Here is a 23,083-nt window from a genome sequence, read left to right on the forward strand (position 1 = left end):
ACCTCTTTTGCCCTCCTCCTTCCCCCTTCCCTCTAGTAACCACCAAACTGCTCTCTGTGTTCTACGTGTTTGTTGTTTTATCTTCCACATATGAGTGAAATCACATGGTTTTAGACCTTCTCCATCTGACTTAATTCACTTAGCATAATACCCTCAAGGTGTATCCATGTTGTCACAAATGGCAAGGTTTCATTTTTTTTTGTTGCTGAGCATTATCCCATTGTATACATATATACCACATCTTTATCTGTCCATCCATTAATGAGCACTAAGGTTGTTTCCAAGTCTTAGCTATTGTGACTAATGCTGCAATGAACAGAGGGGTGCATATATCTTTACGCATTCATGTTCTCATGTTCTTTGGATAAATACCCAAAAGTAGAATAGCTGGGTCATATGGTAGTTTTATTTTTAATTTTCTGAGGAACCTCCATACTCTTTTCCATAGTGACTGCACCAGTTTAAATTCCCACCAGCAGTATATGAGAGTTCCCTTTTCTCCACATACTCCTCAAAACGTCTTTCTTGTCCTGTTAATAATAGCCATTCTGACAGGCATGAGGTGATATCTCATTGCGAGTCTCATTGATTCACATTTCCATAATAATTGGTGATGTTGAAGATTTTCATGTGCCTGTTTGCCCTCTGTGTATCTTCTTTGGAAAAATGTCTGTTCAGGTCCTTTGCACGGTTTTTAAGTGAGTTGTTTCTTTGTCATCGAGTTTATGAGTTCTATGTATTTTGGATACTAACCCCTTATCAGATATATGGTTTGAAAACATCCTCTCCTAATTGGTAGGCTATCTTTTTGTTTTGCTGCTAGTTTCTTTTCCCATGTAGAAGCTTTTTAGTTTGATGTAGTCCCATCTGTTCATTTCTTCTTTTGTTTCCTTTGCTTGAGGAGACATATTCAAAAAGATAGTGCCAAGACCAATATCAAAAGAACATATTGCCTATATTTTCTTCTAGGAGTTACATGGCTACAGGTCTTACATTCAAGTCTTTAAGCCATTTTGAGTTAACTTTTGTGTATGGTGCAAGATAATGGTCTACTTTCATTCTTTTCATGTGGCTGTTAAGTTTTTCCAACACCGTTTATTGAAGATACTTTCCTTTTGCCATTTTATGTTCCTGGCTTCCTTGTTGAAAATTAGCTGTCCAGAGATGTGTAGTTTTATTTCTGCACTCTCTATTTTGTTCTATTTATCTGCGTGTCTGTTTTTTGTAGTGGTATCATGCTGTTTTGATTACTACATCTTTGTAGCATACGTTGAAATCAGGGAGTGTGACGCCTCCAGCTTTGTTCTGTTGTCTCAGGATTGCTTTGTCTATTCAGGGTCTTTTGTTGTTCCATAGAAATTTTAAGATTCTTTGCTCTATTTATGTGAAAAATGTCATTGGGACTTTGATAGAGATTGCACTGAACCTGTAGATTGCTTTAGGAGGTATGAACATTTTAACTATGATAGTTCTTCCAATACCTAAACATGGAATGCCTTTCCATTTCTTTGTGCCTTCTTCAATTCTTTCAATAATGTCTTATAGTTTTTAGTGTACAGCTATTTTATCTCCTTGGTTAAATGTATTCCTAGGTATTCTTTTCTTTTTGTTACAAGTGAAAATAGGATTGTTTTCTTGATTTCTCTTTCTGCTAGTTTGTTGTTAGTGAATAGAAATACAACTGATTTTTATGTTGATTTTGTATCCTGCCACTTTATTGTATTCATTATTTCTAATAGTTTTTTAGTGGATTCTTTAGCGTTATACTTATATAAAATCATGTCATCCACAGATAGTGACAGTTTTACTTCTTTCTTACCAATTTGGACCCGTTTTACTTTTGTTTTTCTGATTGCTCTGGCTGGGACTTCCAATACTGTGTTGAATAAGAGTAGTGAAAGTGGGCATCCTTGTCTTGTTTTTGTTATTAGAGGGATAGCTTTCAGTTTTCCACTGTAGAGTATGATGTTAGCTGTGGGTTCATCACATATGGCCTTTATTATGTCAAGGTACTTTCCTTCTATATCCATTTTATTTAGCATTTTTATTATCAATGGATATTGAATCTTGTTGAATGCTTTCTCTGCATCTATTAAGATGATTGTGTGATTTTTATTCTTCATTCCGTTTACATCGTGTATCACGTTGATTGATTTGCAGATGTTGAGCCATCCTTGCATCCCAACAATAAGTGCCACTTGATTGTGGTGTATGATCTTTTTAATGTATTGTATTCAATTTGCTAATATTTTGTTGAGTATATTTACATTTATCTTCATCAGCAATACTGGCTTAAAAGTAATTTTATTTTTTGTTGTTATTCTTGTCTGCTTTTGTTATCAGGGTACTGTTGGCCGTGTAAAATGAATTAGGAAGCATCCCCTCCTCTTTAATTTTGGAAGATTTTGAGAAGTATGGGAATTAAATCTTCTTTGATTGATAGAATTCACCAGGGAAGCTGTCTGCTCCTGGATGTTTGTTTCCTGGGAAGTTTTTGATTACTGTTTTGATCTCCTTACTAGTGATTGGTCTATTCAAATTCTCTCTTTTTGATTCAGTTTTGGATGATTGCATGATCCTAAGAATTTGTCCATTTCTTCTAGGTTATCTAATTTGTTGGTGTATAATTTTTCATAGTATTCTTTTATAACCCTTTGTATTTCTGTGGTATGCATTTTAATGTCTCCTCTTTCATTTATAATTTTACTTATTTGAACTTCCTCTCTTTTTTCATGGTGAGCCTAGCTAAAGATTTGTCATTATTTTTAACCTTTTCAAAGAACCAGTTCTTAGTTTCATTGATGTTCTCTATTTTTCTTTTTAGCCTCTATTTCATTTATTTCTGCTCTGATTTTTACTATTTCCTTTTCTAGTGATTTGGGGCTCTGTTCTTTTTTCCAGTTCCTTTATGTGCAATGTTACATTGTTTATTTGATATTTTTCTTCTTTCTTTAGGTAGGCCTGTATTGCTGTAAACTTCTCTCTAAGTACCACTTTTGCTGTATTCCATTGGTTTTGGTATGTTGTATTTTCATTTTCATTTCTCTCCAGGTATTTTTTACTTTTCTTTTGAGTTTTTCATTGATCCAATAGCTAGCTGTTCAGTAGAATTTTGTTTAATCTCCACATATTTGTAACTTTTCCGGTTTTCCCCTTGTAGTTGATTTCTAGTTTTATACTGTTGTTGCTAGAAAAGATTCTTGATATGATTTCAATCTTTTTAAACTTATTGAGACTTGTTTTGTGGCCTAGTATACGATCTATCCTGTAGAATATTCCATGTGCATTCAAAAAGAATGTGTATTCTCCTGGTTTGGATGGAATGTTCTGATATATCTATTAAGCCCATCTGGTCTAAAGCATTATTTAAGGCCAATATTTCCTTCTTGATCTTCTGTCTGAGTGATCTATCCATTGATATAACTGGAGTGTTAAGGCCTCCTACTATTATTGCGTTACCCTCAATTTCTCCTTTTATGTCTGTTAATATTCGCTTTACGTATTATGTGTTCCTATGTTGGGGGCATAGACATTTACAAGTGCTATATCCTCTTGTTGGATTATTCCCTTTATCATCATGTAATGTCCTTCTTTTCTCTTGTTACAGCTTTTTTTTTTAGAGTCTATTTTGTCTGATATAAGTATTGCTACCCGAGCTTTCTTTTCATATGCATTTTCATGGAGTATCTTTTTCCATACCTTTGCTTTCACTCTGTGTGGATCCTTAGAGCTGAAATGTGCCTCTTGTGACAGCATATATATGGGTCTTGTTGTTTTATCCATTCTGTCACCCTATATCTTTTGGTTGGAGCATTTTTTCCATTTACATTTAAGGTAATTATTAATAAGTATGTACATATTGTCATTTTGTTACTTATTTTCTGGATATTTAGTTTTCCTCTGTTCATGTCTTCTCTTACTTTCTTCCCTTGTCATTTGATGAATTTTGTAGTGTTTTGTTTGGGTTTCTTTCTCTTTATTTTTTGTGTATTTATCATAGATATAGTGTTTGAGGTTACCATGAGGTATATATATAATAACCCATGTGTATAGCTATGTATTTCAAGTTGATTTTCTCTTAAGTTCAACCTTACACTAAAAGCCCTACACTTCTACCTCCCCAACATTTTATGTTTTTGAAATTATATTTTACCATTTTTAATTTTGTGTATCCCTTAACCTCTTATTGCAGATATAGATGATTTTGTATTTTTGTCTTTTCATCTTCATATAGCTTAATAGGTAGTTGATCCACTACTTTTACTATATATTTGCCTTTAATAGTAGTATTTTTTCTTTGATAATTTTCTTATTTGTGTGTGTGACTTTTTCTTTTTCATTTAAAGAAGCTCCTTTAACACTTCTTGTAAGGCCAGTTTAGTGGTGATGAATTCCTGTGGTTTTTGCTCTTTTGGAAAACTCTTTATCTCTCCTTCCATTCTGAATGATAACCTTACTGGGCACAGCATTCTTGGTTGTAGGTTTTTTGTTTTTTGTTTTTTTTTTCAGCACTTTGAATATATCATGCCACTCCCTTCTTTCCTGTAAGGTTTCTGCTGAGAAGTCAGCTGATAGCCTTATGGGGTTTCCCTTCTATATAACTTGTTGCTTTCCTCTTGCAGTTTTTAAGTTTCTCTCTTTATCTTAATTCTTTCCATTTTAATTATGTTTCACGGTGTGGATCTCTTTGGATTCATCTTGTTTTGTGCTCTCTGTTCTTCCCATACCTAGACGTCGATTTCCCTCCTTAGGTTAGGGAAGTTTTCAGCTGTTATTTCTTCAAATATATCCTCTACCTCTTTGTCTCTCTCCTCTCCTTCTGAGACAACTATAATATGAATGTTAGTACGCTTGATGTTGTCCCAGAGTTCCCTTAGACTGTTCTTCTTCTTTTGCATTCTTTTTTCTTTTTTCTGTTCAGTTTGGGTGATTGCCTCTCCCCTGTCATCCAGATTGCTCATCTGTTCTGTGTCATCTACTCTGCTGTTGATTCCCTGTAGTGAATTTTTCATTTCTGCCATTGATTCTTCAGCTCTGATTGGCTCTTTTTTATATTTTCCAGTTATTTGTTGAAGTTCTCACTGTACTCATCTATTCTTCTCCCCAGATCAGTGAGCATCCTTATGACCATTAGTTTGTACACTTTATCAGGTAGACTGTTTATCTCTGTTTTGTTTAGTTCTGTTTCTGAGGATTTGTCCTGTTCTTTTATTTGAAATATATTCCTTTGTCTCCTCACTTTGCCTAATTCTCTGTATTGATTTCTGTGTATTACGTAGATCAGCTACATCTCCTGATCTTGTAATTGTGGTCTTATGTAAGAGATGTCTTATAGGGCCCAGCAGCATGCTCCCCTCTTTTCACCTGTGCCAAATGCTCCAGGGCTGTTCCCTGTATGGGCTGTGTGTGCCTTCTTTTGTGGTGAGGCTACTATTGCTGCAGGCATGTGGGTAGGCTAGGGTGGCCCCTGGGCTGGCTGACTGCAAGCCCCAACCATGTGTGGCTGCTATGTGTACATTATTGAGCAGGACCAGTCCCTGATGTGGCTGGCTGCAAGGTGGGCAGTGCACACTACTATGGGTTCACTGGCCCTGGGGTGGCTGGTTTTGCGGTCCAGTGGCACAGGACTGCTGTGAGACCACTAGTGGGCAGGGCAGGCCCCTGGTGTGACTGGCTACATGGCACAAGGCTGTTACTTGCTGGCTCTTGGGTGGGGCTAGCTCCCTGGCAAGTGCTGGCTGTGTGGCCTTGTGGCAAGCAATTACCTCAGGTGTATTAGTGAGTGAAGCCCATCCCGTGTTGCTGTTTGTGAGGCCCAGAGGCACAAATGTGCAGCAGGCTCGTTGTGGTTAGGGCAGGTCGCTGAGGTGGGCTGCCTGCACTACTTGGCTGTGCTCAATTGCTGCAGGTACTCTAGTGGGCTGAGCAGACCTCTGTGCTAACACGTTAGAGGAAAGATTCCAATGGTGCCCGAAAGTGTCCATGTCAGCATGGCTGAACTAGGTCACACAAATGGCTGCCACCAGTGTCTCCGTCCAGGGAGGAGGGGAGCTCAGCCACCTCCTGCCTCTCTGGGATGTGTTCTGAGCTTATTAAGTAAGTCTTTTTTACCAATGGATTATGCACTTTTCTATCTGGTGTTTTTGTGCTGGTTTCCAGGTTCAGTGAGTCTGTGTGTGGGCCATTTTAGAGAAGATTTTCCTTTCCTTGAAGTTCTATAATTTTCCGGGTCATATTTCCTTTTTCAAAGCCAGGTGTTTTGGGATCTGGTCTCTCTTGTGCTGAATCTAATGGCTGGGTCCTGATGTGGAGCTCGAACCCCCTACTCTTCCAGGAAAAGCTTCACACCTTTGAGATCACTCCCCCCCTGTGAAGTGCTGTGGTTGGGCTGTGGTTTTCTCCTCATCAGGACTGCATCTATGCCTCTTCCACCCCCATTTGTGTCGTCCATTGTTGTGGAGGTTCTTTTCATCCAGTTTCCAGATCTCTCTTAGAGGAAATTGTCCACAAGTTGTGTCTTTGGGAGGAGGCGAGTTGAGGATCCTCCTATGCAGCCATCTTCCAAATTGTCCTTTATGTTTTTAACAGCTGTATTTTTGTTGTTATTAGTGTTATCAAGTCAATTTAAACTCCTAGCAACCCTGTGTACAGCACAGCAAACCCTCTGTCTATAGCAGAGTGCCATCCTTTCGCCTTCCGGCGCTCTGTCAGACAATGCTCTGTTGCTATTCATAGGGGTTTCATGGCCAATTTTTTTCAGAATCAAGTGGCCAGGTCTTTCTTCCTAGTCTGTCTTAACCTGGAGCTCCACCGAAACCTGTCCACCATGGGTGACCCTGCTGGTATGTGAAATATTGGTGGCATAGCTTTCAGCATTACAGCAACATGCAGCTGCCACAGCATGACAACTGACAGAAGGGTGGTGTAGTTCCCTGACCAGGACATGAACCCAGGCTGTGGCTGTGAGAGTGATGAATCTCAACCACTAGACCACAAAATAGCTGTATAGTGTTCCATTATATAATATAATTATTTATTAAATAGTTTTTTGATTATTTCCCCTGTTTTTTCTAGTTAGATTTCTTTTTAGCAGTTTTAGGTTTACAGAAAAAAATGAGCAGAAAGCACAGAGTTCCCATATACTACCTTATGCCCTCCCTCCAGTTTCCCCAGTTATTAACATCTTGCATTAGTGCGGTACATTTTTTACAGTTGATGGGCCAATATTGATAAATTATTGTTAACGAAAGTTCATAGTTTATGTTAGGAATCGCTCTTTGTATTGTACATTGTATGGGCTTTAATAAATGTGTAATGACATGTATCCACCATTACAGTACCTTACAGAACAGTTTCACCACCCTAAAAATCTCTTGTGTTCCTCCTGTTCATTCCTCCCTCTCTCCTCTTGAGCCTCTGGCAACCACTGATCATTTTACTGTCTCCGTAGTTTTGCCTTTTCCAGAATGTTACATAGTTGGAATCACCCAAAATATAGCTTTTTAGACTGGCTCTTTTCACTTAGAAATATATATTTAAAGTTACTTCACATCTTTTCATGGCTTGATAGAACATTTCTCTTCATCAATGTTTAATACTCCATTGTAGGAAACTACCTCAGTGTGTTTATCTATTCACCTACTGAAGGACATCTTGGTTGCTTCCAAGTTTTAGCAATTATGAATAAAGTTGCTATGAATATTTGCAAGCAAGTTTCTGTGTAAACATAAGTATTCAGCTCATTTGAGTAAATACCAAGGAACTCGACTGATGGATCCTATGGTAAGAGTATGTGTAGTCTTCAATGAACCTGTCAGTCTTCCAAAGTGGTTGTACTATTTTCCATTCCCACCAACAATGAATGAGAGCTCCTGTTGCTCCACACCCTTGCCGGCCTTTGGTGTGTCAGTGTTCTGGATTTTGGCCATTCTAATAGGCATGTGATGATATCTTATTGTTCTTTTAATTTGCAGTTTGCTGATGACATATGATGTTGAGTATCTTTTCAGATGCTCATTTGCTGTCTGTATACTTTCTTGGTAAAGTGTCTTTTCAGATCTTTTACCTAATTTTAAGTAGGTTGTTTGTTTTCTTGTTTTTGAGTTTTAAGAATTCTTTGTATATTTTGGATACTACTCCTTTTTTAGATATATGTTTTGCACAGATTTCCTCCAGTCTGTGTCTTGTCTTTTCATTCTCTTAATGGTGTCTTTTGCAATGTAGTTTTTAATTTTAACAAACTCCAATTGTTATAGTGAGCATTTGCCCCCTCCCAAATTCATAAGTTGAAGTCCTAATGCCCAAATGCCTCAAAATGTGACCATATTTGGAGGCAATCTCTTTACAGAGGTAATTATGTTAAACCCAGATCATTAGAGTGGACCCTAATCCAATATGACTGGCATTCTTAAACGAAGAGAAAGTTTGTACACAGACATGTACAGAAGGAAGATGATGAGAAGACACTGGCAGAAGATGGCCATCTATAAGCCAAGGAGAGAGGCCTGGAACAGATCCTTCCCTCACAGACTGCAGAAGGAACCAGTCTGTTGACACTTGGATCTCAAACATCTAACCTCCAAAACTGTGAGAAGTAAATTTCTGTTGTTTAAGTAACCCAGTATGTGGTACCTTGTGATAGCAGCCCTAGCAAACTAATACATCAATTTATCCATTTTTTTCTTTCATGGATCGTGCATTTGGTGTTATATCTAAAAAATCATTGCCAAACCCAAAGTCAGCTAGATTTCTCCTTATTTTTTCCTATCAAAATAACACTATAATCTTTTTTTCCAGAGGGATATATACTTTTACAAGAATATCCTTAGAATAAATTCCCACTGGTGAAATTGCTATGTCAAAGGATATGTAATTTTTGCCAAATATTTCCCAAATACTCTAGCACAAAATTGTAATAATTTAGCATCCTACCAATAGCTGAATTGCCTGTTTCCCTTCTTTCAAGTCAGCACCGAGTATTTTTCAAATTTAACATTCACTCCCAATCTCCTAAAGAAAAGTGTCTTTCATTGTGGTTCTCCAGTTTATTTCTTACGTATGAATGAATTTAAGAATTAAAAAAATACTTATTGGTAATTTAAATTTCTTTTTTTATGAAGTGTCTATAAATCTTCTAATTTTATTCCATTTAAAGGCTTGATTAGGTGACTATCTTCCTCCCCAATTCACATTTTACTAAAACTTGAAAGAAAAATGTAATTATGACTGTATAATTATCCTTTGAAAATACCTTAGGGGCTTTTAAAAGAAAATGTATTCTCTATATTTTGGATACAATGCTCCAGATATGTAAACTAGATCAAGAATAATATATTTATATTTCTCTGATATTATTCAGCAGTAAAGTTTGACATTTTTAGAGAGAAATGAACTAAGGTTTTCGCATGGTGGTAGACATATAAACGTAGATTGCTTTCAAGTTCCTTTAGGACGGTGGTACAATTTGCCAGTGTTTACTGGAACATTTCTTTATCCAGGCCTTAATTTCACCAGGTTTACAATTCTAGGTTGACACTTTCTTTGATCAATTTGAAGATCTGATTTTGCTTTGCAAACACTTCATTGTGGCTTTTGACCTTAAGGTTCCATCAGGCATACTTGTTTTGTGAATTCTTCCCACGGACACATGCGCAGGTGCTTTTGAAGTTACACATTATTAGATTCTTTTTTCTTTTTTTTCATCTTTATCTGTATGGCAAAGATCGTTAGTTTTGTCTCCTAAATTCCCAACAGTCGTAACTGGTTTTTCTTTATACTGGGTTGAACCATATATGAAGTTGCAGCTATTTGACCATTTTTGATCTACAGAAAAGGTCAATTTGATATGGTTCAGCCTAATACCTTAGCAATTTCTTCTCTTTTTCTACTTCAGAGATAAACTCTTTTAATCATATGCCTTTTCTCTTTGAGATGCATTTGAAAAGATTTCTTTTTATTTCTCCTTCTAGAAATATATTGTTTCCTTTATCTAACAATTTGCCTATTTTCAGCTATAAAAATGGTATGCTTAAATGCTCCCTCCCCACATTCTGCTCTCTCCTTCTAGAGCTTCTGGTAGAGGAGAGCTAACACTTCTTCCTCCCCTATGTATTTTAACCCTTCTTTGATATCTTTAACACTTTGTCTCCTGTTAGATTTTATAATTTCTTTAAATCTATCTTCCAATTTGTGAATTCCCTTTTAGGCTTTGTATAATCTAATATTTCATCTTTGAAAGGAATTTATCCCTAGTTAGCTTTATTGTTTCTTTCTAAGAGCTCTTTTGTGCTTAGTCAAAACTACGTAGCCCTTTTTTTTATAGTCACCTATTTTGAACTCATAATTTCATCAGCCCCTTTTCTCTTTTTAGATGAAAATTTCACATTCTGCATCTGATGCTTTCAATATCTGAATTGTTTCAGGTAAGATTTCGTTGTCTATTTTTTCTGCTGGCTCTTTCTCATGGTGCCTTTTTCTAGTAGTGATCTTTGATCTAAAGTTCAATGGAACTTTATCTGTGAAAATTCTTTGAGGCCTGTCTAAACGTAGTTTCTCCAGAGAAGACTTACACTTCCTTCTTCCAGGCATCTCAGGGCACTGCCAACCTGGGGCTTCTCTGAAATAAATCCCAGTTTGAGGTTTCTCAAGACTTACATATTTTGTGAATTCTGCCAACACATTTAAGGTATGCGGGTCAAGGGAAATTATTTTTTTAATGGGAAACATCGTGGCGGTCTAGGTGGCTTTGAAGTTACAGATGATCAGAAGTTTCTTGTTTTTCCAAGAAAAAGAATAGTAGAAAATAGCTTAGAATAGTTGAGAAGTAGGACAAGAGATTATGCAGTTTTTGCAGGTGATTGTAAATTTTTTTTCCCCAATTTTGAATGAGATGGGAAAGCTTTGAAGAGTTTGGGGACAGGGATAGCATGATCAGTTTTTAATTTTTAAATCCTTCTACATTGTAGAGAATAAAATATAAGAACAAGGATGAAAGTAGAATTGTCACTCAGAATTTTGCAATAATCTCTGTGAAGAATAACAGTGAATTTAGACAAAAGTGTTAGAAGTAAAAGGGTGGAAATGTCAGATTCTGTATATATTCTAAATATAGACTTTACAGATATTTGCTTTTAGACTGGATATAGACTATGATAAAATTTGTGAAGTCAAGAATGGCTCTGTGGTTTTGGACCTGACTAACAGGAAGAATAAGTTTGCCATTAACTGAGATACAAAGTCTGTAAGAGAAACAGGTTGGGAGAAGCAGGGCTTCAGAAAAAGATTTTTAGGGTGTTAATATTGAGTTGCATATTAGATACATGCAATAGAATATATTGAGTAGAAAGTTGAATATACATCTCCGCAGTTCAGGAGAGAAGTCTAAGATGGAGATATGAATTTGGAAATCAACAGAAGGGAAGCAATCTTTGTAATAATGATTCTAGATTAAATATCTCGGACATAGAACTGAAACAATCTATGTTTAAAGATCAGAAAAATGGGAGAGATCAAAGAATATTTAGAAAAAGTGGGAAAAGATGCATGAGGGAAATGATGAGAATTAAACGTTGGAAGAGTACAATGAAGAATATATTTTAATGAGGAGCAAGTGATCAACCACATCAGTAGGTGAATAGGATGAAAATGAAACGTTTGAAAAGAGGGAAGTCACTGGTAACCCTGATGTCTGTTTAGGTAGAATGGTAAGAATAAAAGCATAAAAGGAGTAGAGTCCGAGAGAACTGGATGAAAGTAAGCAGAGATATTAAATATTCACAACTTTTTTAGGAGTACAGCTGTAAAAGAGAGCAGAGAAATGGAACAGTAGCTCTGAGGAATGTGGATCAAGACAAGTTATTTTTTAATGGGAAATGCCGTAGCAATTGTTTATGCCAATGAGAATAATTCATAAGAAAAAGGAAGAAGAAAAAAACAAGGAGGAAATAAAAAGGAAACAAGTGTAAAGCAGCACCAAGAACCAACTTGAGGTGAGTAGCCATGAAATTAAAATGAGACCATTCAACAGAATCGTACATTTTTCTTCAGCAACTTTCAGCTATTCAGGCACAGGTTCAGAGTAGGCAATAAGTTAGTTTACTTAGTAGCATAATTACTCAGCAAACACACTGAGTAAAGCACAGGAGGAGGGGAAAGTAAGCTGAGGGAGTGAGTTTGATGATACACAATGGAACGTAAATTGGGTGAGGGTGGAATGGTATAAAGTTTATGAGGGATAACAGAAGCAATGACGAAGCATGTTGTAGAAACAAGGGGTCGTTACTCCAAGTATTGACAAAGGATTTGTGGAGATATGGTGCTGTAAAACGTGAATGACCAGGAAAGATAGCAGGTGAAGTTGGGAGTAGAATACTTGAAGTTAAGATTATGGAGGTGGTGCAATTATTAGTATTAACTTGGCAGTTAGTCTAAGAGGTGGGTTATAGCATAAGATCATTGCTGAAGAAGAAGTGTAGACAGACAAGAGGGACACTATATGGATACTGAAATAACCAGAATTTATGGGAGAATTTGTGCTAAAATTCTAAAAAATTCAAAGGAGTGACCCAGTGCTTTGTAGATGACTACAATAAGGAAGAGAATGGGTGGTTTTGTCTTGCTGATTTACTAAAACCCTGAAAATTAGGGAAATTGTTATTTCATCAGCAGTAAGACATACATTTTCTCTTTCATATTTTAGCATCTTTGAAATTGGGATTTGTCTTATAATTCATGGCATCTTACAATCACTGTCAGTTAGGTAGCAGTTCTGAGCTAATTTCCATTGCTTTTTCATGCAGAAACTTGGTTCTTTTTTGTGATTGCATGAAGAGACCACTGCAATTTCTTCACATTTTAGTTAACAGAATATTTGTGTACTATTTGAAGAAGGAATATGATTCCTGGTTGATGCCAGAAAGCCAATCAATGCTTAAAGTTAAGAACACCTCAATATTAAACTTTCAGAATGGGTGTCAATACTTGAAAACAAAATCTTCCAGAAAATAGTGGATCACTCTTTTAAGAAATGCTGCATTGTGGCTGCAGCCTCTACCAACAGGGTGTAGCCCAGTGCTCTGAGGGCATACAGGATGACATCATGCAGAAAAAACTTACACTTAGGCTTATATGAGCTGAAAAGTAAACTGAAGATCAAACTCTGAATTTGGATAGTTTTAAGAATACCATAAATAATTGTTTCATTTGTATTTTGCTTTTTATGATTACGTGAGAATAATATATGATAAAAATATGAGATCAAAAAAGCTATTCTTTGAATAAGAATAAAATTAAAACTTTAAGATATAAGAAAGCATTGTATCATATGGTGATTGGCAGATAATTTTTTCTTCAAGTAATAATGGTGTTATCTTCCAATCAGTGGCATTTAGATACAAAAAATATGGCAGCACATTTTCATATGTAATGCAATATTTTTGTCATTTTTAGCATTTATTAGTAGTCATTCATTATAACTCCTCTCTATGACTTCAGAGAGAATATATATTTGAAGGGCAAATATTAAAAAAATGACAAATGTCAATTTCTTGATATTTTGGCATGTACCTGATAAGTTCCAATGCAGATGCAGAATTTTAATAAATGGCATCAGTGGTTCTCAAAAGTCCAGAGACCTTGAAGGAATCCCTGGACCAGCAATGATTGCCATCACCTGGTAACTCATTAGAAATGCAAATTCCCAGCCCCCATCTCAGACCTCCTGCATCTGAAAAATGGGAGTGGAAGCCCAGCCATCTATATTTTGACAAAACCTTCAGGTAATTCTGATGAATGCTAAAATTTGAGAACTGGCTGAGACTATCAGTTTTAAGCAAGTCTTCTTGCTTCCTACTTTTAACTTTTTTCTAATATGATAAATTTGGCATACTAACTCTCCTGGCCAATACCCTCCTGACAATAGACAATGGAGGAGGAAGTAGATGGGAAAGCCTGAGATGCATATCATGTTTCAATGCAGTGACCTGTCTCACCAGAGAAAGCAGGCCTCATTAATGCAATAGACTCTCATCAACTGAGTAGTGACCATTCTCTTCTTGAAGGGAGAAGCTAGTAAGGGTAGAGGATGGAAGAGGCAGAGTGGTAGTACGAGTAGGGCCAGAAAAATCACCTCCCCTTATAACAGTAACTCAGGCTAAGGCCGTAGTATGTACGAAGCACTTTTTAAAATTTGTCTAATTTATGTGTTTTACACAATCCCTTGTAATTCTCCCAACAAAACTACAAAGGAGGTAATATTATTGTGTTCAATGTAACTTAAAGTAATTGAGCCTTAGAAGAAAGTATATTTTAATATTTACAGTTGAATGTGATTATAATTTGATATTTGGGACTGCACTCCAAGGACAAAAATAACTAACTCAGATGTCACTGACACATTATTCTCATCCTTTATTATAATTATTAGTTTCCCTTTTTAATTTCTCTCCAGCTTTTTAGTCAAGCTGTTGATAAATGGAATAACTTTTCTTTGTGTTATATTAAGACTAAGGACACCTCCAGGTATGTAAATTGAGATACTTTGTTGCAAGCAATAGAAATCAACTGTGTCTAACTTAGCGAAAAAGAAATCTATGAGAAGGATATGGTCCTGGCTCATGCAATCAAAGAAGCAGCTTAAAAACTAGGTTCAAAAATAGAGCTGCCTCAGAGTTTCACGTAGCTGAAGCTAATTGACTCTTTTATGTGCACATATTTTGTTTTTCTCCATTCTTGTGTCTACCTCTTTTTTGTGTGTGAGAGCAGGGGATTTTCAGTGAGAGCCTCTCCCAGATCTAACATCGAAGAGGAGAAGAAATTCATTGGGGGAATCAGGGCATTATCCAGAATGAGAGCAACGCATGTCACAGGTTGTGAAAACAACAAATATCCATTGCCCAATAGTTGCCCTTATGTTCGTCCAGCTATAACTTGGGTACTTATTTCTGGGTTTACAAGAGTGGAGGAATAAATGCTGTGTTCTTTCCTTCATTTAATAAATGTTTATGCATGTCCACAGGGAGAAAGATGAGCAACTTCAGATGTTAAAGTGTAAAACACCTCACTCATCTCAGGACCTTGAAGTCTAATTCACGATGACAGCAGCAACAACAACACGTCATTGCGTTAAATTCCTGAGTTCAAGAGTATAATCAGTGGTCCTAAGGAGGTTTTTACGGTGTTACGACAGAGAATGTGAGTGAAAGGAAATCTGCCAGTGGAAGATTTAAGGAACGGTTCTCTGAGCAGGAGACACTTAACAGAAATTAACTTTCTTCGATTTAATGTCATTTTTTAATGATTGACTCTGTTTGAGGTAGGAAGCCAGAGGAGAATGTGACTTCCTGATTTCACAAAACTTCTTCCCTTCCAGCCCCGCCTGAGATCACAGTCATGTCCAGTGGCACAATCAACAGCAAGACCAGTGAGATTCAAAGCATAGGCATCTCTCGTGTCCATCATTTTCACAAATTTGAATTCCTTACAGTTAGTTGTAGTCTCAATCTCCATATAGCATAGAATTGTGGTTGATGTTAAATAAATATTGATCCTAAAATTATAACATGGAAAGTTTCTTCGGTATCTTTTTGGATACTATCTCTACTTTTGTTTTTTCAATTTTTTCTTAACAGTTCAGATATTTCTTTCTTATAATTCATCATATTTCCCCCATTCAGATCTTTCTTGTTTCTTTCAAAGCACCTTATAGTTGCTTATATAGCACACAGTTAGTGGAGATTGGTAGACTAAAAGTAGCTTATAAGTATAAAGAGCATTTCTTCCAATTTCTGCAGAGAGTTCTTGATCCATTGACAGCTGGCAGTCTATGTTGTATTGTAATTTCCCTTTGATCCCAGCTCTGTAGTTGCAGTCAAAAATGTTTAACGTGATGACATACACTGGTACCCAGAGAGTTTATGTCTTGGAGGGTTTGTCATTCTTGAAGCCTGCTGGGAAGTCAGGCCTTTTCTAGTGAAGTGATGCAGTTTCCTAAGGGAAATAACTAGGTTGTCTACCAAGTGAGAGCAGAAACTCAAGGAGAGGAGAAGACAGGAGAAGGAGAAAGAGAATCTCAAAAAATTTATGATGCAGGAATGTCAGCCAAAAATGAGGCACCATTGATCAAATTAAAAAGGGCCTTCAGGAATGGACATGAAACTTTCTCTCGAGCACAGTCACAGTAGTGTCAGGGATCACCTGAAGTGGCGACTGGCAGGAGGCAGGGAAAGCTCCTGGTTTGTGCACAGCTCTGCTCCACAGATGGCTGGGGGTAGCAGTAATGGAGTAAGGCTTGGCCAAGCAGCATCATTTTTCTCCTATAACCAGGATTCCTTACAGGAAAGGTAAGGCAAGTAAACCTAATTCTCAGATCCAGTCAGTAATTAGAAGGAGGGCAATACAAAATGACCCATAACACCCAATAAGCCTATAGGTATATCATTCAATCAGCTTATCAAAAGGGGATCCTTCCCCTCCTAGTTTTGGATTAACCAGTAGCAAAGGAATATTTTTCTATGGAAGAGGACAAACTCCAAAGCAAGCATAAATAATGGAGATTCAAGAAAATGAGAAAGAAATTGAGAAGAAAAGCTCTCAAATTATAGCACAACGAAGGCAAAATTTCTGCCTACCAATTTAAAATAAGTCAGCAAAATCAAGGTTTTTTATGGAGGACTAAGGAAAACCAAATAAACAGAAACTAAGAGGGAGCGGGATAAGGAGCTCTGCCTATACGATATGAAGGCAAAGGCACTGCCAGATGTGTGTTCCCAGACCAAAATGCACCAGCACAAAATCATAGCATAAATTGTATCAAAATATTACAAAAAAATACTATAACAGTGACAATAGATTGAAAAGCCCTTGTATGCTCCAAGAAACAGATGACAGATTTCTATGGTAATTGTTTTCCATTTGCAAACAAACTGCAGGAGACTAGATTACACAGTTAAAAGATCAGGGTGAGATGAAAAGAAAACTGGACACAAGGAAAGTCATTTAGTCCAAAGTCAAAGATATTATCAGTTCAAAATAGGAAAAATATTTGCAACTAATGAGCAGGCAAAGGGGGGCCGGTCCCGTGGCCAAGTGGTTGGGTTCGTGTGCTCCGCTTCCGAGGCCCTGGGTTTCACAGGTTCGGATCCTGGGCGTGGACATGGCACCACTCATCAGGCCATGGTGAGTCGGCATCCCACATGCCACAACTAGAAGGACCCACAACTAAAATATAGAACTAGGTACTGAGGGGATTTGGGGAGAAAAAGCAATTAAAAAAAGAAGAAGATTGGCAACAGTTGTTAGCTGAGGTGCCAATCTTTAAAAATAAATAAATAAATAAACTTAAATAAAGAGCAGGCAAAGGGCTAAAGTTTCTAATATTTACAGAGTTCTTAGAAATCAATAAAAGACAAAAACACATAATATGAAAATAAGAGATATCAATAGAATATGCACAGAAAACAAATTAACAAATAGTTTTTAAATATATGGAAAGGTTCTCATTTTCACTCATAGTAAGGTATGTGAAAATTAAAAGTATGCACAGACTACTAGAATGATAAAGATCCAAGTTTGATCATGTAAAACATGGTCAGAGTTTGGGGAATCAGGTATTCTTAGATTTTACTGGTGGGAGTGGAAATTGCTACAATTCATACAGGAAGTAATTTGGCACTATCTACAAAAATTAAAAATTCAATTGTTTTCTTTTCCTATCTTTTCTTTTTTCTCTTTCTTTTAATTTACAACTTTTTAATGTATAATTTACATACCATAAATTCCATCCATTGTAAGTGAACACACAATTTAATGATATTTAGTAAATGTACAGAGTTGTGCAAACACCAGGGCAATCCAATTTTTTAACATCTCCATCCCCCCAAAAAATTCCCTTGAGCTTGTTTGTGGCCAATCCCCACTCTCACCCCCAGCTCCATGCAAACACTGGTCTGTTTTATGCCTCTATAAACCTGCATTTTCTGGACATTTCATGAAACTGGAATCATACAATATGCAGTCTTTTGAATGTGGCTACTTTCACTTGTCACACTGTTTTTGAGAGTCTTCCACGTTGTAAAATGAAATATTATTTTGTTCTTTTTTCTTGCTGAATAAGATTCCATTGTGTGAATATACACTTTTTGTTATCCATTCCCCAGCTGATGGCCATTTGGATTGTTTGCAACTTTTATTATCACAGAATAATGTTTCTATGGACAGTCACATTCAAGTTTGTGTGAATATGTTTCCATTTCTTTTGAGTAGAATTCTGGGAATTAAATTGTTGAGCTGTATAATAACTTTACAATTAAACTGAAAAAATATTTTGAAAAATAGCTGCACAATTATACATTCCCATCAGCAATGTATGAGCATTCCAGTTATTCATATTATCAGAGAACTTTGGGACAAACAGTGTGCCAACAAACATGTAACGTCAGTCATAGAAAGAAGAGAGAGAGAAGGCTATAAAATTTATTATAAGAATAAAGACTTAAAACTCTCAAATTCAATAAAACATTAATCTACAAATCCAAGAAGCTCAGAATACCCTAAGTAGGATAAAAGCAAAGATATCACAATAAACTATTGAAAACCAAAGACATAGAACAACATGAAACCAGCAAGAAAAAATTACTCATCATATTCGTGGGAACAATAGTAAATGGGTAACTTAGCAGAAATAATGTAGATCAGAAAGAAGTGAAATGAAATATGCAAAGTGCTGAAAGAAAAATACTATGAACCAAAAATTCTACGTGTAAAAAACTGATTCTTTAAAAATAATGTTTGATTTAAATCATCATTATATAAAAAATTGCACATAGACATTTAACCTAACCATGTACTCAATGATTTTAAGATGCCTATTTATTTAATGTTTTAACATCTCAGAAATCTCTCTATATATTTTAATCAAAGGCATCTTAATATCAATGGTAGTCAGTGAGTAGTTGTGACATAGCCTTTGACAATGAGTAAAACCATTTGCTACTCATAATGGCATGACTGGATAACCACAGTTCCTCAATGATTTATTACAGATAATCCGAAGAAGAAATAATCATTATTTGCAGACAATATGTTTACATTAAAAATATCAGAGAATCAACTGAAAAAATATTAAAAATGAAAATATTGGTTAAAATATCAGCTTAAGAAAAAATATAATAAATTTACCATAAAAATAATCTGTTAATAGACATAGGTATAAATGAGAAAATGCCTATTAAAAAGAAAAGCATAACAAATAAAATTCTTAGTTATTAATTTAATAAGACTTGTATAGGGCTTATATGAGGTGAAAATTATAAAACTTTGCTGATGGATATAAAAATTGATTTTTAATAGAAAGATATGGTTTTTTCTTGGAGAGAAAGACTCAGTCCTGGAAAGATGTAAGTTCCTCCAAAATTAAACAAAAAATCAAACTAACGAATCTAAAGTACTGAGAAAAGTTTTCATTTTTCTTGGAAGAATGTATTTTCAAATTCTGTGGAAAGAATAAATGAGCAATGATACAAAAGTCCTCAGAAACAGAAGTAACACTATTGTAATTAAATTGTGTGGCTCTAAATAGAAATATACAGTAAGAATATATGAGCAAGATCTTAAAAAATTCTTTGTGGGATTGTCTTGCCCTAATAAAAGACAAGCATCAAATATGTGTATGCACAAGCAGAAGAAATTAAGAATATCAATTAACTCAAACAATACAAATCTTGTTATATTTTGATGTAATAAGAGATACTTTCAAAATGTTAAGTAATAAGAAATATTTGCAGGTATGACACAAAAGTCTTAGGGAATATAAATTTGGAAAAACAAAGTCCTCCTATTTGAAAATGGTGTGGGAAACTTTAAGTTCAGGTAACAAACTTGTTTCAAGGCTGCAGGTGAGATGCACAAAAGACTTGGTTTAACTCTCAGACCTTCCCCATGAAGTCCTGTGCTGGAGAACCAGTTCAACCTGGTCTCCACATTTAAACTCCTAAACAAAGAATCCTAGTATGAAATGATTCCATTACCAGGACTAAAATGTAAAATAGGCTGATGATGGCATGAGTGTCCTTGCTTTGAACTATTATAACTCTCTTGCAGTATAATAGACTTTAATTGTATAATTAAATATACATTGTGTAATATACTTTAACTGTTCCTCATAGCCAGGGGACCACTTCTGCTACTAGTGAAAAGTTAGTTGGGCCACCCATGATGCATATTAAATGATCAGAATAGAAAGCCCAGAAATTAACACAAGTTTTTGTGGATATCTTAGATATAATGGAGGTATATTTAAATCTTAGGGATATGATTAATTACTCAATAACTAGTGTTAAGACAATGGATTAGCTATTTTGAAAATAATAGCTGGATTCCTGGTTCACTGCTGAGTTCAAAATAAATTTCACAATCACAAAAATGAAAATAATACTGTGTAGGGGAGGAATACATTTCCTCTACCCACTCTAGGTTGTTCTGGCCGGGCTGCAAATTAAATTGATGTGAGACGGAATAATAGGAGAACATTAAACAAAGCTTTATAACATGTATACATGGGAGAGACTCAGGAAAACTGAACAACTCCCCAAAATGGCAGAGGTCTCATCTTAAATACCATCTTCAGCTAAAGACAAAGGAGGATGTTGGGGGTAGTGGTTTAGGACTTCAAAGGGGAGGAAGGCAACTCACATGGAGATGGGAAAGCAAATGTTTGGTAAATAGAACTTTGGTGAGAGTGGGCTTAGCAAGGACCCTCTCAGTCTACTGATACCAAGCGTTATCTATGGTGATGGCCTGTCCTGGGGACAGACCTTTATTTTAAATTTCTTTTAGGCAGCTAGGAGGAAGGTCAAAGTTTCTTTCAGAGTCTTCTGTTCTTAAAAGTAATCAAGGCAAGGCAAAGAGACACATTTTGGGGTGGACAATTCTGATCCTCCACAACTGAAATATGGAAATACAACAAGAAAATGTGGTGAACGTGTTTATATCAATGGAGAGTAAAAACTCCAAGATGAAGACAGAAGCAATATAGTTGAAAGCTGATATATTTGATAATCTAAATTGAAAGATTCTGATTGACACAATAAACAAAATAAATAGAACTAAAATGCAAATAACAAAGTAGTAAAACAATTACAACATATATAAATATTGAAGAAAACATTAAAAATCCTCATAAGCAGAGTTTTCACAAATAAATTACGAATTTAGATATGTGAGAAAAATGTGCAAAGGTAAGAATAGGAAACTTCTAAATTAAATCAATTTGTCAAGAAACATGAAAAGATATTTATTGTTGCTGACATTCAAATAAAAGAAAGTAAAATTTGTTAGTAGAAAGGTAAATTACTACAATCTTACTGGTAGGCATTTTGGCAGCTTACCTCAAAATGTAAACTGCAGATACTTTTTGACTCTGTGATCTCACTCTAAGAGTATATTCCTAAGGAGAATAATTGCATTAATACAAAAAGATACGTGTCATAAAGTATAGTTTCTTGTCATAAAAAGCTGGAAAGAACCTAATGTGTATGAACAAAGAATTGATTAAACAAATTATGATATAAGGATACAATGGCTTCTATGTAACCATTTAAAATAGTGCCTATGCAAGAATTCACAATCCTACTGAAAAACAAAATCAAGAAACCATTTTTAAGGAATTAATGAAAAATTGGCTTCAGTTTAAATTATCTGTACACTGTAATAAAGAAATGGCTGAGAGAAAAATTCCCTCTGGAGAAGTTTGCCTTTTAACTTTCAATAACAATGATGATAACTGATAACATGAAAAGAAAATCTAGCACTGAAGGTTTGTAAACCACACATACAGGCATGCGCGCACGCGCACACCCACACGTTCTTATTCATTTACTACATAATGACATATGCATGAATTTCTGCAAACATTCTGACTTGTTAGTTATTTACCAGCTCAGGCCGCATATATGTCAGCTGGGATTTCCCTGCCCTGCGGGCTTTAAAGAAAACCTGACTTGCAGGAAACCTCCCATGCCTTAGAGACAGTCCACATTTCCCGCTATAACACACGTAAAGTCCTGCAGGCAGATTTTCTATAGGTCTGCATTTCACCTGCAAGCAGGATGTAAAATGAAAGCATTCAGCAGTTTTCAAAAAATTAAATTGCAACAAGCATTTTGTGAATTTAGTAACGTTAATCAAGTCTAGAAGGTTTATGCAAAGAGCTCACCTTTTTCAGTGTTTGTACCCTGATAAATCTCCGATAAATCTCTGACTTTCACTTCTTTAAAGAGTTAAAAACTTCCTCTCAGGCTGAGTGGTTTTTTTTTTTCTTTCCTTCTTCGACATCTGGGAGCCAGTCATTATCCATTCCCCAAACAGATTCATCCACAGCTAGGAAAAAACCTACCTCCAAAAATAGTTTCCGTGTAAGAGCAATTATTCTACCAGATGCAACGTTTATTAAATGTTTCCTAACTTATAATTTCTGGCAATAGGTGGCCCAGCTCAAACAAATTCTAATCCCATGGCTTGCTTAGACTAGCAATGGCAGACAGTGTGGACTTGCTACCCCAACACCAGACACGCTCCTTTCTCTTGTGCCTTCCTTACGTAGGTGAAGAAGTAAATACTAACCTTCCCGGACTTTCATGCAGTTGGGGGTGACGATATGACCCAGTTTTTGCTGTGAATGAAAACATAAGTACATAGTGGAGCTTCTTCCTGGAAAGCTTAGTAAGGGGATGGAAGGCACATTAGCCATCAGCTCTCTCACCCTTCACTCTTCTTCCTGCTTGAAAAGCAAATGCAGTATCTGGAGGTACAACCTCAACTGATTCTACAAAGATGAAAGCCATACACAAATAATGGCAGGGCAGGATGGTAGAAAGATACCGAGTCCCAGATGTCACTGCTCAACTGAAAAACAATCCCAGGACTATTGAGCCCTGAATTTTTGATAGAGGAGACAAATACTTCCAGTGTAAGTCCAGGTAAACCTCACAGATGTAGTAGGTTTCCACAAATATGTGACGTTCGGGATGTGAGGTTCAGTATTCATAAGGAAGCTCCTGTTTTCTTTTACTTCATACTTAGACTAGATATT

General features: G+C 36.0%; 1 long non-coding RNA gene across 1 annotated transcript; it reads left to right on the forward strand.

The window, feature by feature from the left end:
* Positions 1–10,208: 10,208 nt before the first annotated feature.
* LOC138921246 (uncharacterized) lies at positions 10,209–18,271 on the forward strand. Its single transcript, XR_011433669.1, has 4 exons — positions 10,209–10,421; positions 10,584–10,684; positions 11,788–11,987; positions 15,014–18,271. It is a non-coding gene; the product is annotated as an uncharacterized lncRNA (long non-coding RNA).
* Positions 18,272–23,083: the final 4,812 nt, after the last annotated feature.

This window comes from Equus caballus, chromosome 28 (genome assembly GCF_041296265.1).
Source record: "Equus caballus isolate H_3958 breed thoroughbred chromosome 28, TB-T2T, whole genome shotgun sequence".
Lineage (NCBI taxonomy): Eukaryota > Metazoa > Chordata > Mammalia > Perissodactyla > Equidae > Equus > Equus caballus.